Source organism: Theropithecus gelada, chromosome 4 (assembly GCF_003255815.1).
Source record: "Theropithecus gelada isolate Dixy chromosome 4, Tgel_1.0, whole genome shotgun sequence".
NCBI classification, from domain to species: Eukaryota; Metazoa; Chordata; class Mammalia; order Primates; family Cercopithecidae; genus Theropithecus; species Theropithecus gelada.
Genome location: NC_037671.1, coordinates 31,342,810 through 31,348,810, shown reverse-complemented (window position 1 = coordinate 31,348,810; position 6,001 = coordinate 31,342,810). Strand labels below are relative to the sequence as shown.

Genomic DNA, 6,001 nt, shown 5'->3' with positions numbered 1-6,001 from the left:
CCAAGCGGAGCCAGGCCTAGGAAGATGTCTCTATTTAATGCTAATTGCAGCTGTTGCAGCTGAATTGGACGCCCAGCTGAGAAGGTCGCCTGAGGGGGTCTTTCTCGTTCGTCGTAGTAGTGATTATAGAGAGACATTCAATCCTTTTCCTTTTCCCTTTCTTTACAGCTTTTTGTCACTGGCTGAGAGAAGCAATGTGGTGCATGTGCAAAATTTGGTGTAACATTTGGTGTCAAGTTAAGGGTAGGAGTTTGGAGAAAATCGAAATACTCAATTTGCATTACCCTGTTATTGTGTGACACTGGAAAGTTATTTAGCTTTTGTATTATTACACTATCTTTGAAATTAGGTTAACAACAGAAATCATGTCATATAAGTAGAACCATACTATATATATAAAATCCAGGTTAATAGCCAAGACTTACAACATTTCTTACATTTTTTTGCAGTTGGGAAGTCGTAGGACCACGTGGCCTAATGGATAAGGCGTCTGACTTCGGATCAGAAGATTGAGGGTTCGAATCCCTTCGTGGTTGATTCTCCCTTTTTCACTTTCCCGTCCCTAACTTTCAAGCAACACTGCGTAACCTCCCACACCCCAAAAATATAGCATTCAATTACTTTCGGAAAGTGAACGTGAATTCTCTGCAGTCCTTTCCCGAGGAAATGGGAAGTTGAATCACACACCTCTTGGGAGGTGCGAGTGATTCAGGTGGGGCCAGCACACCACCTTTCAGCTGTTTGCACTTTAGAGGAAGCACTTGGCCAGGCTGGAACACAGGTGCCTGGAGTCCGGGGTGGGATAGGAAGAACGTGCGCCCTGGTCCAGACGCATCCTCCTCCCGCCTGCTGAGTGGGTTCAGTGAGCTCAGTTGAGTGCATGTTAAGGAGCTTTATTCACCTGGTCCCGCAGGGGGCGACCATCAAGTTTCCACTGGTCCCGGCGCTCGGTTACAAGTTTGACTCGCAGACAAACAAAAGAGTGTATCTTGAGAGCCTTGTATTTTTGAGGTCAGTTTAAATATCGCCCCCTTTCGAAAGGAAAGCTTCCCACATTTTAGAGGAGCTGAAGAAACACAAGCCTTAAAACCCGCTCCTGATTCAGGTGGATGTGGTCGTTGACCGGAAGCGTTCTTTCTCTGCCGTGGCCCGCTCCTGGGTTCTCCCTCACATTGCGGAGCGAATTAGACTGTCCGCAATATCTGAGGAACCAAGGTGTTAACAGAGACCTGAAAACAGGTGAAAACAGGAGGAGAGGCGAGCCAGGAAAAGATCTTGAAGAGGAAGCCGCTTCTCCAAAAGGCGAAAGAGATCCTTTGTAATGCCCTTTATAATAAACCAGTAAAAGTCAAAACAATTGCCTGGGCAGGAAGATATTAAAAAAATAGAACAACAAAAAAATTAAGCCAGTAAACGTTAAAACAAAACAAAAGGGGAAAGAATCTGGCCAAATACATTTGAATACTTATATGAAATGGACAAATTATTAGGACAGCGTGACTTATTAAGTATGATTAAAGAACGGAGAGCAATAATGAATAGTCAAACTACTAAATAAATTGAATTAGCTGTCAAACATCTTCCTAGTGAGAAAACCCCATGTCCCATCACTTATCCGGGGCTTACGAGGTCAGGAGATCGAGACCATCCTGGCCAACATGGTGAAACCCCGTCTCTACTAAAAAATATAAAAAATTAGCTAGCTGGACGTGGTGGCGGGCATCTGTAATCTCAACTACTGGGGAGGCTGAGGCAGGAGAATCTCTTGAACCCGGGAGGCGGAGGTTGCAGTGAGCCAAGATCGCACCACTGCACTCCAGCCTGGCGACAGAGCAAGACTCCATCTCAAAACAAAAAACAAACAAACAAAAAAATCCAACGAGACACGATCTCTTCCACAGTATAGAAAACAGAGAAGGAAAAGACCCACAACTATACTCGCAGAATGGCATAGACATATTTTTCCAGACAATGTACTCTAAACAGTTTTATTGTGGCATAATTCCCATGCAATAAACTGCACAAGTTTAAACTATGTGTAAGTTTTACACATACATAATCATATATGTGTAATATGTGTAATCATGAAATGACCAGTACAATAAAGATAATGAACATAGACATCACCCCGAAAAGCTTCCTCCTGCACTCTTGTAAGCCCTGTTCCCCTCTTACAACCAGGTATGCTTTCCGTTGTTATCCGTTCATAGCTTTCAGAATTTCATGGAGTGGGATCATACCGTATGTACTCTTAGAACAATTCTTTCATTCGTTATCATTATTTTGAGGTTCAAGCAATTCTCCTGCCTCAGCTCCCGAGTAGCTGGGACTACAGTCGCCCGCCACCATGCCCAGGTAATTTTTGTATTTTTAGTAGAGACAGGGTTTCACCATGCTGGCCAGGCTGGCCTCGAACTCCTGACCTCGTGATCCACCCACCTCGGCCTCCCAAAGTGCTGGGATTACAGGCATGAGCCACTATGCCTGGCACTTTGCCAGAGACTTTTAAATGGTTGATTTGAAAAAAATAATTTTTACCAGTTTCACTTGGGAGCAGGTCTGCAGGGCTCTTTTCACTTCATGTTGAAAGTCAATCTCCGGAGGTATCTCTCATACATTACTCATCCCTCCATATATATTTCTCCTTCCTCATCCTTCCTACTTAATTTCATCATAATTCTAAATTCAGAGTTTATTGGTTATAAAAAATTATTCACAGCTGTGCCATGTAGTACTATGATTATATTTTGTATCTTATGTGCCTTTTAGTTTTCTGCCAAGTTATTAACTGCCTTTTACTTTTTCTTTTATGATCATGTAACCAATTCATTCTCAATTGATTTTCCTTGAATTTAAGCAACTCTCAATATGGTGAAATACCTCAAGGAACTTATGAATTTTAATATTTTTCTTAGTGGTCTCCTCTCTGGAGCCTTCATCCCCCTGCTTCAATCTAGACTGGCTGTTCTCTAGGCATGTTACACAGGTGTCTTCCTGGGGTTTTTCTTCCAACGACCTGGGATATACTTTGCCTTCTTCCTGTTTTTGACCCCTATGTTTTCGGGTTTTTTTTAGTGTTGTATCATTCTGATGGAGAATAACCTCTAGGAATTTTCTGAGAGGGTGACTCTGTCTGTAAATGGCTTTATAACATACTCGGTTTGTTTGATTGATAGTTTTACTAATAAATTAGGAAATTCTGTCATAATTTATGACATTGTTCAATTGTCATTTTCAACTCTTCTATCAAATGCAACATTTCTGAATAAAACTCACAGATGCTGCTTTCTGTTCAGATTTAGTTTAAAATCTAAAGCAAAAAAAAAAAAAAAAAGTTTTGCCTGATTCTGGTATCTTGCCTGGTGGGAATGTACTCAGGAGTATCTGGAAAAAAGAACTGTACACCCTGCTTCTAGCCACCATGATGACAAGTATGTGACACATAAGAATTGTCTATTATGAAATTTTCTTGAAAGAATATTAGGCAAACTGGAAACAAGCTACCAAGTATGACTATCTGGCATCTCTAAACTACTACAATTATTTAAAATTAAGTATTCAAATATTTCTCAATATGGATATCAAACCCTTTTCTCCTTGTCATGGGTGACAAGGCAAATCAGCACACCTACCAAAAGAACAGCCAGCACTAGGAAAATGCAGCTAGAAATAACTGTGGACTCTGCAGTTTAGTTTACAAAATCAGGCAAGGACTGTGGGACACCCCTATCCAGTAATACCTCAACTCACTCTAGAGATATGGAAGCTCTGGGTCTTTCAGAGCAGGAACCCTGAGCTTGGTGCAAGAATCAGAAGCTTACTCCAAGGATCAATTTGAACAGCCCAGGATTCCAAATGATTCTGGAGTTTCCGTGTTGTGGCAAGAGGAGAGAAGACCAACTTCTTGGGGCAATGAGAAGATCCCCCAAAATCATAACTCCTAACTTACCCTAGGTTGCTTACTTTGTGCTCAGAAATATGCTTACTGCTTATATCCATCATTTATATCTATGTAACAAATCTTACTCAAATTTAGTGGCTTAAAACAACAATTGTTTCTTCTGTTTACAATTCTTCAGGTCAATGATTTGAGCTATCTTTAGCTGGGCAATTATTTTGTTGGTTTTGTCTCGTATCGCTCGTTTGATTGTGGTCACCTGGCAGCTTGGCTGAGAATGGATGGTCCGTGATGGTCCCACTAACATGTGTGGGGTGTCAGCTGGACTGCCTGGGATGGCTGAGATAGCTGAGACTGTCTCTCTATGTGGTCTTCCACCTCAGATGTTCGATGAGGTTTCCATACACAGTGGTAACAAGGTTCTAAGAGGTAAGTGACAAGGTTTCTTGAGGCCTAATCTTAGAACTCCTACACCACCATTTCTACACCATTTCACAGAATTCTATTAGTCAAAGCAAATCACAAAGTCAACTCACATACAACAGGGAAGGAAACAGACTTGGCCTCTTGATGAAAGCTGCTGCAAAATCGCATTACAGACCTGGTGTGGTGGCTCATGTCTGTAACCACAGCACTTTGGGAGGCAGAGGCAGGCGGACCACTTGAGCTCAGGGGTTTGAGAACAGCCTGGGCAATATAGCGAAACCCTGACTCTACTACTATAAAAATACAAACATTAGCCAGGCATGGTGGCGCATGCTTGTAATCCCAGCTACTTGAGCAGCTGAGGCATGAGAATCGCTTGAACCCAGGAGGTGGCATTGCAATGAGCCAAGATCGCACCACTGCACTCCAGCCTGAGGGACAGAGCCAAACCCTGTCTCAAAAAAACAAAACAAACCAAACACACATACACACACACATTACAGAGGGATATGCATACAGAGATGGGAGGAACTTGCGGCCATTAATCGTTAATTTATTATTGCGGCCATTAATTGTTAATTTATTATCAAACAACACGGTGAATAGCCCTCCTATTGATATGTTCATTGCATATCTTGGTTAAGTAAATTATCCACTATCACTTTTTTTTTTTTAAACCAAGTGTTAATTCAAGTTGGTCTGTAGGTGTTGTTTTGAACCCACTTTTACCTTGTGGGCAGCTCAGGATGGGACTAGGGCAAATGTAAATACTTCAAAATGCAGCAGCAGCTAGAAAAGAACGGGTAGTGCTGAGCATTTGCAAATGGGCAGTCATAAATCTGTGAAGAGGGAGAGCTGTATTGTGTCTCCAGGATGTCTCAGATGTTTAAGATCCAGAAGGTGAGATTGGTGGCCCACATGTAGGCTTCCTGCTCAGCTCCGAGGCTGTACTGGGTCAGTTTATTTTTTGAGACTCAATACCCGTGTCTCTGTCATAACTACAGACATCATAGACTCATTAAGAATCCCAGAGGAATGAAGAAACTGAGGTAGGGAAAGCAGATTCAGAGACAAGAAAAGTCCCACTTATACAATGATTTTAAAACCTAAGATCGTCCTTGTTTCACAGAGTTGAAAAGTCACACAGAAATACTTGTCATGAAATTTTATATATGCCTAATCTATCTGGGCCTGAGACTGTGAAGGTCCGGTTTCTTTGAGACAGGGTCTCACTCTGTCACCCAGGAACCACAGGCGCGTGCCACCACGCCTGGCTAAATTGTATTTTTTGTAGAGACGGGGTTTCATCACGTTGCCCATGCCTGGTCTTGACCTCCTGGGCTCAAGAGACCAGCTCTCCTCTGCCTCTCAAAGTGCTGTGATTACAGGCGTAAGCCACCATGCCCGGTCAGTTTCTTATTGAAATGAATACTGTGAAGAGCTGTTTTAGCGACTGTCACATACTTGTTCCCGAAGTATTGGACAAAGGCAAGCATCAAAAAGGACCGTGTGACGACATTTATCACGCATGACCTTAAGCAGGGAATTTTAAATCAAATCACACGAGGGTTCTGAGTACAGTCTAAATCACAACGGTACATACATCGCTGAAAGGAATCGCAGATGCAATAAGCGATCCCCATTTTCGGATTTCTACAGGTCAGAGAATAGTAAAAC

At 42.3% G+C, this 6,001-nt stretch overlaps 1 non-coding gene across 1 annotated transcript; it reads left to right on the top strand.

The window, feature by feature from the left end:
- Positions 1–463: 463 nt before the first annotated feature.
- Positions 464–536, top strand: TRNAR-UCG. Its single transcript has one exon. It is a non-coding gene; the product is annotated as a tRNA-Arg (tRNA).
- Positions 537–6,001: the final 5,465 nt, after the last annotated feature.